This window comes from Paramisgurnus dabryanus, chromosome 5 (assembly GCF_030506205.2).
Source record: "Paramisgurnus dabryanus chromosome 5, PD_genome_1.1, whole genome shotgun sequence".
NCBI lineage: Eukaryota > Metazoa > Chordata > Actinopteri > Cypriniformes > Cobitidae > Paramisgurnus > Paramisgurnus dabryanus.
The window spans coordinates 2,800,754-2,811,597 of record NC_133341.1 but is presented as its reverse complement, the minus strand read 5'-3'; the positions used below and the strand labels follow the sequence as shown (position 1 = coordinate 2,811,597).

Below are 10,844 nucleotides of genomic sequence, written 5' to 3'. Positions count from 1 at the left end.
GGTTGGAAAGTGCAAATTAAGGGGTGGTATTATTATAATAAGAGCTCCTTCTGACATCACAAGGGGAGCCAAATTTCAATTACCTATTTTTTCACAAGCTTACAGAGATTGGTTTACCAAAACTAAGTTACTGGGTTGATCTTTCTCACATTTTTTTCTCACATCTAGGTTGATAGAAGCACTGGGGACCCAATCATGGCACTTAAACATGGAAAATCTCAGATTTTCATGCCACGACCCCTTTAATTTATGTAAAAAAAGACCAAAAATGCTGTTGCACTACCAAACTTGACAGTGTGTTTCTTAAATCATAAAAGACTAAAATACCATTGTATTACTATCTTTGGCCTTCTTTTATTTTAGGTTTTAAATGCAGAAAGTCCTTATTTTTGTTACTTTTGGTCATTTTTATTGCAAAAAACATGAAAACATTTCATTTCCTGTGTTAAAATGAAAACCTCAAAATATTTTAATATGTTATACTTCAATAAATAAAGAAGATTTAATATAAAAAAACATTTTATTTTGATTATGTTTGTAAAAAAATAGTATTATAGTTCATATTTTCTAATTTCCATAGTATGTGTTTGAATTCCTTTGGTGTGGCAGTTAAAGGGTGAAAAAAATCAAGAAAAATTCAAATCTCAGAAAAGAAAATGTCTTAAATAACATCTTAAAGTTAGGATATATGTGATATGTATTGTGTATTCAGAAATGGCAATTTAAACTGTTTACTTCAATAAGATTGGTTTAATGAGGAATTTCATACTCTTCATACTTTTATATAATTAAAAATTAAGTTTAATGGCCTACTTCAGTAAGTATTAGTGATAATATTAGCTTACATATTACTTCCTCCATAATACAGTCATTGTGAAATTACTAATGTTAACCACTCAAAGACTCTGGGGTGCGTTTCCCGAACAACGAAGTAACTCGCTGCTGAACCAACGATGCATCGTTGGAGAAACTATCTACCTTGTCACGACTGTTTCCCGAAAGCATAGTAACTTTGTCGCACATACGTCATTTGAACCATGTTGGTTTAACAACATAGTTGATGATGTCACGTGGGAGGTGGAGTACTAATTAATCTGTGCATATCGATTTGATGTTAGATTACTGCTGTAAATAACATATATATTTTTTTTCGTAATTTAGTTATCTGTTGTTTATTTTCAAGATATTTAATTCATGCACAAGTTTCCTCTTGCGTGCCTCCTCCCCAGGGGCGCCGTAAGGGGGGAAGTTAGGATGATTCTAAGGGCCCATGAACTTTTAGGGCCCCAGCCAAGGACTGTGCCGCACACGTAACCCCCTTAAGCTGAGCCCTATTAGCTCCGCCCCATCTTTACTCTGCGTTTTAGCACCTTCTTTAATCCACGGTCTCACAGTGCGGAGTGAACTTCACAGGAGAGCAAGGTGTGTATATTTACTGCTACATGGATTCCCCAGAGTCTTAAAGCATGTAGGACTGCGCACATGCGCAGTTTTCAAATGCAGCGCTTCAACTCTGTTTACAAATTTAAAGACGTAAAATATTTTTTATATATTTAAAAAATTAAGTGTTCGAGGAAGACGGAGCCGCGCACGGATAGAATGACTTTTTTTGTTTGCTGAGCACAACATATTTTTTTTGGTTCGCTGGTTAGTGGATCGCTCGCTGCCTATGCCATCCTAGCGGCTGGGGCTGTTGGACTTGTTCCTGTGTTCGACCTGGTTAATCCATCAACCCCTACTGCATGCTGCTCTTGCTGCTTGGATTATGTCTTTATGTTGCAGCTGCTGACCATTTTTTCATTGCATGGTTTTTAAAAGTGTTCCTGTTCGGCCTTACTGGTAAATTGAGTTTGCTGGCTAGTGGATCGCTCGCTGCCTATGCCATCTCAGTGGCTGTTGGATTTGTTTTCTGCTACTGCTTGCCTGCGTTGACCTGGTTAATCCATCAACCCATACTGCACGCTGCTCTTGCTGGTTGGATTATATCTTTGTGTTGTAGCTGCTGACCATGTTTTCTTGTCGCTTGATTTTTAAAGGATTCCTGTTCAGCCTCACTGGTAAACTATGGTACCCTTATTGCTGTTTTACTTCGCTTGATTGGGAAAAGTTTTTTTTGTCTGCATCTGGGCTTGCTTGTTGAGCCACCAAAATCTTTTTGACTTTCATTAGTCTGCATATGCAGACATCTACAAAATGGATTCTATTTTAAGCTGTAATTTTTCAGTGTTGAAAATGACATTATTTTTGTTGAGTTTTGTTTTGCTTTGCAGATATTATAATTCTTTCAGAAACATGGCTTTCTAAATCAGTAACAGACAAAGACATTGCTGTCAGTGGATACAATGTCTTAAGAACTGACCGGCTTGCAAGGCTGGGGGTGTGCCTATATATGTAAAGAGCAAGTTTACTGCTAACATAGTCTTATCCAAATCTGTGAGTAAACAACTTAAATTTTTGTCCCTAAATGTTGAGGTGAATAAAGGCATGACTGTCAATGTTGTTGGATGCTATAGACCACCTTCTGCTGTAGCTGAGACCATTCAGATGCTGTCACAGCTTTTATCACAGCTGCAGTACAGCGAGATTAGCCTGGCGGGCGATATGAACTGGGACTGGTTCAAACCTGCTTCAGATGGATTGAAGGATCTCTGTAATGAATTAAATTCAAAAAATTTATTGAATTTCCTACTTTAAAACATCCAGAGAAATCTACTCTAATTGATTTGTTTCTGACTAATGTTCCTCATAAATTTTCTGAAACTGGCGTGTTTGTTAATGACTTCAGTGATCATTGTACAATTGCTGTGGTCAGAAATGCCAAAATTCCAAAAATAGCCCTCTATGTATTAAAAAAAGTGATATGAAAAATTTATCTTTACAAGGTTTTACACATGATTTATTGTTTTTTAAATGGGACAGGATTAGGCTTATTGATGATATTGAAATAGCCTGGAACTATTTTCATGATGGTTTTTTGCAACTTATTAATAAACATGCTCCACTGCGTAAGTTCAGAATCAAGGGACGAGATAATCCATGGTTTACGATGGAGTTTAGCAAACTTCTTCATGAGAGGGATGTGGCTTGGGAAAAGTCCAGGAAATCAGATGTGGAGCCTGATAGGATTAATTTTAGACAAATAAGAAACCAGCTCACAATAACTGTTCGACAAGCTAAATCCGAATACTATCTTGCAGTTACTACAGATAATTTAAATAATCCTAGTACCTTTTGGAAATCCATTAAGTCAATTACTTTAACTAAATCTCGCAATGAATTACCTCTGCATATTATTAGGGACAATACTATTATTTCAGATAGACTAGCGATGCTAGAATGTTTTAATGAACACTTTGTTGCATCTGGTTCCATGTTTGCTCAATCCATATCTCCAAAAACCTCCCCTTTTAGTGGTAATGTTGCTGGAGGATGTTGTGTTGGCCAGCCTCTTTCATTTAATTTTGCCCCGTTTTCAATTACTGATGTACATAGAGCCCATGTCACTGGATATCAAAAAGCCTGCTGGTCCAGATTGTCAAGAGCCATATTTTTTAAAAATTGCTGCAGATTTTATTGCTGAACCACTTATGTATATTTTTAATTTGTCTTTGGCTCAGAATGTTGTGCCATCAATATGGAAATCTGCCCATGTCCTCCCCTTGTTAAAGGGAGGAGATCCTACTTTGTTAAACAATTATAGGCCTATTTCCAACTGTCAAAGGTTTTAGAACATCTAGTAAGTGAACAACTAAAAGATTTTCTGAGTGTTAATAATATTCTCTCTGAGTTTCAGTCAGGGTTCCAAAAGGAACATAGTACCATCTCTGCTTCACTGAAGGTTGTGAATGATATCGCCAAATACTGTTACCTTGCAGGGAAATGTAATAGAGCGTGTGACTGAATTTAAGAATTTAGGGATTCTACTTGATGATCATTTGACCTTTAAGGATCATATCCAAAACTAAAGTTAGGGATCTATTTCAGGAATAAGGCCTGTTTTTCTTTTACAATAAGGAAGAAATTGGTCGAGGCTACGTTCTTGTCTCTTATAGACTATGGAGATTTTTTATATATGCATGCCCCTAATAAATACTTAAATCAATTAGATTCAGTGTATCATGGAGCACTGAGATTTATTACAGGAAGTAAACCCCTAACACACTGCTGCACCTCGTATAATTTAGCTCAGTGGCCTTCTCTTGCTCAGCGTAGGCTACTCCCAGTGGTGATTGTTTGAATATAAATCCATCATTGGGACATTGCCTCCTTATTTATGAAGGCTTATCTCCTTTAAGACCAGTATTCGTTCTCTGCGCTTTAATGATAATCTCCATCTGGTTGTGCCTAGGGCTCGAACAGAGCTAGGGAAGCAGGCTTTTAGAATTTCTGACCCATCAGCGTGGAATCTTTTACAGAATGACTTAAAACTTGATAACTTGATTTGTTATGGCCAATTTAAGAGGCTAGTAAAGTATCTGGAAGAAGGCACAATGGGTATCTGCACTGAAAAAAAAAAATCCTTTCAATTTACATAATTTTAATGTGTACATCGGTCCCACATAATCCGATTGTGTTAAACCAACATAATTTTCCTCATTTAATTTTTATGTGTCAGACCAAAACATTTTAATTGTTTCAAGTAGTCTAATATAAATATGTTGACTCAAAGTGCTATTTCTCTTTACTATAACACATTTATTTTGTAATGTTTAAGTAATTTTATTATGTAAGGGGACTAGATTTTCATCTGTAATTCCAACATGCTTTTTTAATGCTTATATTATGGGATTATGTAACTCTAAAGCAATTTCATTATGTTTCTGGAACCAGAATAATCATCCATAATTATCCAAATGTTATTTATTTCTTTTTTAAATACAAAATACATTTGCATTGGCATAAAAAGCAAAGAGTTTTAAACAAAAGTTTAGTGATATTGAGGCAAACCACTGCTTTCAGATCATCAATTCATTTAAATCACTACACATTAATTCAACAACAGTCAATAACTATTACAACAATCAGCACATGCAGTACATACAAAGGGGCAATTTCCCAAACAGGTTGTAGATTAATCCATGACTAGGCCCTAGTTATATAAGGATATTTTTTACAAAAAAAGTTTACAAACAAACCTACCTTACAAAAACAACACTGGAGTACATCTTGAGACAAAACAATGGCACTGATATATGTCAAGATATGTCAGTGCAATATGTTTTCAAATTAAGGCATTGCAAAAGTCTGGGACTAGAAAAAGCCTCATCTGTAAAACTGACCCAAATGTTTTAAATAGTTACTATCACAGTAGATTTAGAAGTGCTAAAGCACAAACACTGCATTCCAAAGAGACATGCAAAACAGTAAGTACTATTATTTTTTAAATGGATTTACAAACTGGAAAATATCAATCCTTCAGAAAGTCAGAGCTACAGCATTTGTATAAACTGATAATCAAAGATTCAACAAAAACAAAATACAACAACCATTTCCAAAATCAACTCTGAGCAGCAAACGGTTAATGTTTTAATAAGAAAAAACACTTAAAACAGATAAATAAAAAGAACATAAATGAGCAGCACAGTCTTTCTGATCCTTTCACTGAAAGAAACTGTTCGTTAAAGTTACGCTCAATGCAGTTCCATTAAAATCTTTTGGATTTCTTCAAAAATAAAGCAGAGATCAGGATAGCTCAGGTTTAAGGCATACATCAGCTCAAACAACATGGCACGATGTTGCAACACCTTCATGCCTTCCAGGACTATACAAAGATCCTCTTCTTCATCACAAGAATCATGTTGTTTGAGAGCACAAATCCCAACAGTGGGGTCTTCAAATGACCACACTGTTGCTGACTTCATCCATGCAGGGCCGGCCCTGGCCAATTTGCTGCCCTAGGCAAGATTTCACCTGGTGCCCTTTAGAATCACAGAATCACAATTGTGTTCCAATCATTTTGTTCATAACTTACACAGAAACAAACTGCACAGCTTTGTCTTGTTTTTCTTTATTTTGAAAATATTTTGGAAACACACACGAACACATACACACAATACCCTGTTACTCAGGCATTTGATCTTGACATTGTTAAAATCTTGTCTTTTTTACATGTTTTAACACTGTACATTTAACTTAAAATATTTAATTGTGTTCAAGAAAACAGCTCTTATTAATGAATTATTAGTAGCATGTTGTAGTGTTTCGGGAGATTGTGCTCATTGTTAAATAGCTTTGTGGCTATAGCACTGGAGCGGCAGTTTAAAATATAAACCCAGAATTCAGCGAACGTCAAGAACAAGAAAAAAACAATAAGGCCAAGACGCGGGATTTAAATTACGTTACACGGACCATGTATACATTTCAATGTTTCTGGACAGAAATACCAACTTTGTCTGGTATTAATAAGCTGCACATTGGAGTGCTGGCTGCTCCCCGCGGTGCTGAAGACGCGTGATGGCACATATACACAGATATCTACGTGCAATCTATTGGAAAGTGGAGGAGTCATTAGTTGGGTTAGTAAAATAACGAAATTACAGCTTTTAAATAGAAGAAAATAAGTTTTTTTGTAAAGAGATATATTTTTTTAAGTTTAAAAGTGCAGAACTCTTCTCAAGGGGAAGAAAGCTATTTTTTTTCCCTTACGTGCAACCTATCGGAAAGCCCAGATGAGTTAGTTGGGTTAGTAAAATAATGAAATTATAGATTTAAGTACAAAATAGTATTTATATAAAGAGAAATATTGAAATAAAATTGCAGAACTCTTCTTAAGAGGAAGTAATAAAGTAAAATAACGAATATTAATTATATAATAACGAATAATAGTTTCCAATAGGTTGCACGTAAATATCTGTGCTGCCACCAGTACTCCGTCCGAGCGCGTCTTCAGCACCGCGGCCAGCACTCCAATGCGCAGCCTATTAATACCAAACAAAGTGAACAATTTGGTATTTCTGTGCAGAAACATTGAAATTTAAACATGGTCTGTGTAACATTATGTAAATTCCGCGTCTCTGTCTGATTGTTGTTTCCGTTTTCTTGTTCTTGACGTTCGCTGAATTCTGGGTTTATATTTTAAACTGCCGCTTCAGTGCAGTATAGCCACAGAGCTATTTAACAAGCACGATCTTCCGAGATACTATGCTACTAATAATTCATTAATAACTGCTGTTTTCTTGTGCAAAATATTTATATAATAAAATATATAAATATTTATAGTTAAATGTTTATATACATATATTAAAAAAAATAATAATTTGGGCGCACGGACGCCCCAAGGGGTCGGCGGCGCCCTTAGCATTTGCCTATTCCGCCTATGCCCAGGGCCGGCCCTGCATCCATGCCCTGTACAAAACAGACAAATGTAGTTAAAGAAACAGAAAAAAAGTTACTGTTACAATAAAAGTGTCATTGGAAATTAGTACAATGCAAACAAATATAAATGTAAGTATACAGACCCATGTGCATTGCCACAGCATATTACAATTGGTTACAAATATATGGGTTACAAAGCAAGGCAGCTGCACTGTCCACTGCTCCAGGTGTGTGTGCGCGTTTACTAGACTGGAATGAGTTAAATAAAGAGGCCACATTTCGAGTGTGTGCTACCATACCTGACAATCACAGCAAAAGTGAATTCTCATTTTCACACTGTCATGTTGTTATAAACCTGTATAAATGTCTTTGTTCTGATGAACACGAAGGAAGACATTTATTTTGAGGAATGTTTGCAACCAAACTGTTCATGAGCCCCATTCACTTCCATAGTATTATATTTCCCCACTATGGAAGTGAATGGGGCTTATGATTGGTTTGGGAACAAACATTCCTCAAAATATCTTCCTTAGTGTTCATCAGAACAAAGACATTTATAAAGGTTTGTAACAACATGATAGGGAGTAAGTGATGAGAATTTTTATTTTTGGGTGAACTACCGCTTTAAATCTTCCCAGGTGTTTTAATGACCCGTGTGCCAAAAGATGTAACTAAAACATACTACATTTTCTGTACTTCCAACAATGTTTACACATTTTTATGTCTATGAATCTATATTACTTACTTCTGTCATTTGATCATTCATTGTTTGAAGTCTTTTTGCTAGCTGTCCTCCTTTCTGATAGAAGAGTTTCGTCAGGTTTTTGGATTGGAGGTCCAGGTGACACGCAGGAACATAAGACAGTAGTGATTCTTTTAAATTCAGCATTTATCTGAAAACAAATTAACCAACCATTGTATATTTGAGTACTGCGAGTCAAAGAATAATACATGTATATTAGTTACAAAAATAAGATTTCGCTCCTAACAGCAGTAAAACAGTGATAGGAATTACTTACCAATGCTTTTGAGTGTGTAGCGCATGCAAGGATGATGGAGCTATAAGAGGAAATATTCAGAGGTGAAATCAACACACAACCTCAAATGATTAAGGTCACACATACACAGAGCAATAATGAAATAAGTATTATATAGGACGCAATTTTGGACAAAATGAGATCTTAAAACAAGGTGCTCTTCTGAAAACGTCAGCTTTAAGGTGTGGCACTTCAAAGCAATTTTTTCAGTTAATATACCAGACGTCACGCGAGGCATTTAAAAAAAGCTTTTTCTAATTGAATCAAGTGTTGCTCGTGGCGTAGTGAAGACACGAATAACTGACGCGGGTCTGTTCATCTGATTAAGTTTGTTTCATACGCAATGTCATTATTAATGTAGTCAATTGATATCATCTGGTAAATTACTTACATGGATAACGTTACTCTGGACAGAATAACGTTTGGTTAGCGTTTTATTTGTCCTGAACCGTTTCCATAGAACAACTGAGTAAAAAGTGCCTCAAAAGTCAACTCAAATCTGTCAGTTTTCAACTCGGATAAAACTACCAAACGTGAAATAACGTTATACAGCGGACATTTTTAAAACGCTGTTTTTCTTTATGAGCCTTACACTTACTGACTGACTGACTGACTGACTGACTGACTGTAACGTTAACTTACTCCACCAACATCCTCCAAACTCATTTTTACTACAAGTCATTGCAATGGCTACATATTGTAAAAAAAACTGTCTATCTAGTGAAGATGTATCAGGTATCAAGTGAACATAAATAAATAATAGAACTTACTTTAATAACGTGGTGTCCGTCTGAGAGAGTTCTTCTGACTGACTGCTGCTGAGTCTTCATTTTGGCGCCCAAAACAAACGATGTTTATTCTTCTTTTATGGCGATTGACGTCCTTTCTATTGAGCGTTACTGCCACCTTCTGCTCAGGAGGTGCCATTTTGTGTGCAAACTCAATTTTATTGCTTTAAGTATTCAATTCAATCAATTTTAATCAATGTGAGAATAATGTGTTCATTTTACATTCAAACAAAACATTTTCATCCTAATCAATTAAATTATGTTTACACAAGGAATATAAATATTTTGTGTTGCATATACATGTTTATTTTATTTAAATTCAAAGACCCACCAAGTCCATTTTTTTCAGTGTGTCCATGTATCCCAAATTAGGATAAAACATTTTTTATGTTTGATGTATTGTATTGTTATTGTTGTTCTGAATGTTGTTGTATTTACTATTTATTATTATTACTATATTTTATGTGGACTTTTTATTGCGGCTTTCTTGGCCAGGGCTCCTTCGCAAGAGAGACCTGTTCTCAAAGGATTTCCCTGGTAAAATAAAGGTTAAATAAAAAATAAATGGCCTCTGTTACAACAGATAGTAATAACATCTTCTACTCTTAACACATCACTTGTTTGTAGTATATATCGCGTTAATGATCGCAAGGTGGTAAAAAGATTAATGGACGGGTAACCTATATGAGAACATCTTAAAACATTTTCGAGAATTGCACTTTGAACATTCTTACGAACTTCTTATAATTTATCTTAAGAACATTTTTATTTATTGTCTTAAGAATGTTTTCTTGAATCCGGGCCCTGATCTGTATTTGCATAATTATATGCTTGGTTCTGAAGAAGAATTTAGTAACCAAATTTATGGGTTAGCAAACTTAAACAAACAATGTTTTCTGTGTCCTGGAAAAGAAAAAAAAACTCATTCATATTCTCCATTATTATTATTATTATTATTATTATTACTATTATTATTATTGACAATGTGGGGGCGGTTTACCAGACAGGGATTAGACTAGTCCTAGACTAATATAAATGTAAGAGCTGTCCAAACTTAAAACTACTTGCACTGACATAGCTTAAAATACATCAGTGTCCTTTGTTTTGCCTCAAAATGCACACAAGTAATGTCTTTAGAAAGGTGTTCTGCCTCTGTCAGAGGCTGTGTATAATTTATGATGGACATTGCATTTATACTTACCTAATCTTTGTTTAATGTTTAATATGCTTTTCATATTTCATTTACCTTTATTTGCTGCTTATGTGTAATTTTGTATATGAGGACTTTTATTTTGACAAGTCTATGTGAGCGCAGCATGTTGGGTAATCAGGAAGCAGTAAGCATTGTGTAGTGCACATTGAGTGTATGTTTGAGTTGCATCCAAGTTAATCCTTCTTCAAAATGCTACAGAAGCACCGGTTGTAAGTCTATTTTGAATCATTTATCTCTCTGGCACATAACATTTTATGTATTTTTAGTTTAATCAGTTTATAATTGGAGATGTTTATGTTGCTGATCTGAGCTAGCGTGCTAAATTAGCCACTTGTCTAATTTAAGATAATAATCCATGTGTAGAGATTCTGATTGCTATACTTTTGAGGAGTATAATGTTATTTTGAATATTAATAGGTTTTGTTATTTCTTTCATTTTATTTACAGTTTTACTCGGTTCATTGACCTGTGAGTTTGCCCTGTAACTGCATA

At 35.1% G+C, this 10,844-nt stretch overlaps 1 long non-coding RNA gene across 1 annotated transcript; it reads right to left on the bottom strand.

Annotated features, from left to right (window-relative positions):
- Positions 1–7,953: 7,953 nt before the first annotated feature.
- Positions 7,954–9,489, bottom strand: LOC135774080 (uncharacterized). Its single transcript, XR_010543633.2, has 3 exons — positions 9,122–9,489; positions 8,334–8,373; positions 7,954–8,207 (listed from the first exon to the last, which is right to left on the bottom strand). It is a non-coding gene; the product is annotated as an uncharacterized lncRNA (long non-coding RNA).
- Between the last annotated feature and the right edge of the window lie 1,355 nt (positions 9,490–10,844).